This window comes from Bombus impatiens, unplaced genomic scaffold (assembly GCF_000188095.3).
Source record: "Bombus impatiens unplaced genomic scaffold, BIMP_2.2 scf_3939, whole genome shotgun sequence".
NCBI lineage: Eukaryota > Metazoa > Arthropoda > Insecta > Hymenoptera > Apidae > Bombus > Bombus impatiens.
The window spans coordinates 353-1,177 of NT_180358.1; positions in this window are offsets into that span (position 1 = coordinate 353).

The window sequence follows — 825 nt, forward strand, 5'->3', positions numbered from 1 at the left end:
GGCGGCTCCAGTGACGAGGCGGGATGTGACAATGGCCACACACCGTCCCATCAGCGGGGGAGGTCCCGTTGCGACGCTCACAGCGGTTCCCGGGCTTCTCTCGATCGCAGCCGGGACGATTATCAGAAGCGGCCTGGCGTCTGTGCCGATTTCCTCCACGTAAAATATATATAAAAAAAAAGTTATTTTTCATGTAGTTGACTCATTGCTGATCGATCAAGATGGAATCTTGCGATCCGAATTTTTTTCAGGATGCATGGCTCGTTTGGATTACGAGCGAAAACATATCAAGTGGGGAAATATTTATATCCTCTTCGATACAGGAAAAAAGATAATCGTGCTGAAACGAAGTTCGGTGCCATGTTCGATTACCATTACAAATCCGGAGATGAAAGAGGGATTTACACCCAAAATCGAACCAATCAAGGGGGTCTATTTTGGTAATGTAGGTGCGAAGAACCATAAGGGACGAGGATATACAAGAATAATAAATACCACATCGAAAGATTACGAATTTATCACACCTAATGCTAATTAAAGAATTGGAGAACCTCGGCTCGCCGCCTAGCACGACTTGCAAAGCAATTTCAAAATCAAAAGAAAATAGGTTCGACAAAATAATCGAATTATTACTACTTGAACACTTGAACAAGGAGGAAAGAAAAATCGTCGAAGAATTAATTCGGAGGAATCAAGGTAGATTTCAAATCCCAGGAGATACGTTGGAAGGAACCAAAATTCTAGAGTATCGAATAATCACAACGGACGATGTTACGCAGGGCGACCCTCTGCCTGGCCCAGGTCACACACCGCGGGCCAGACGGA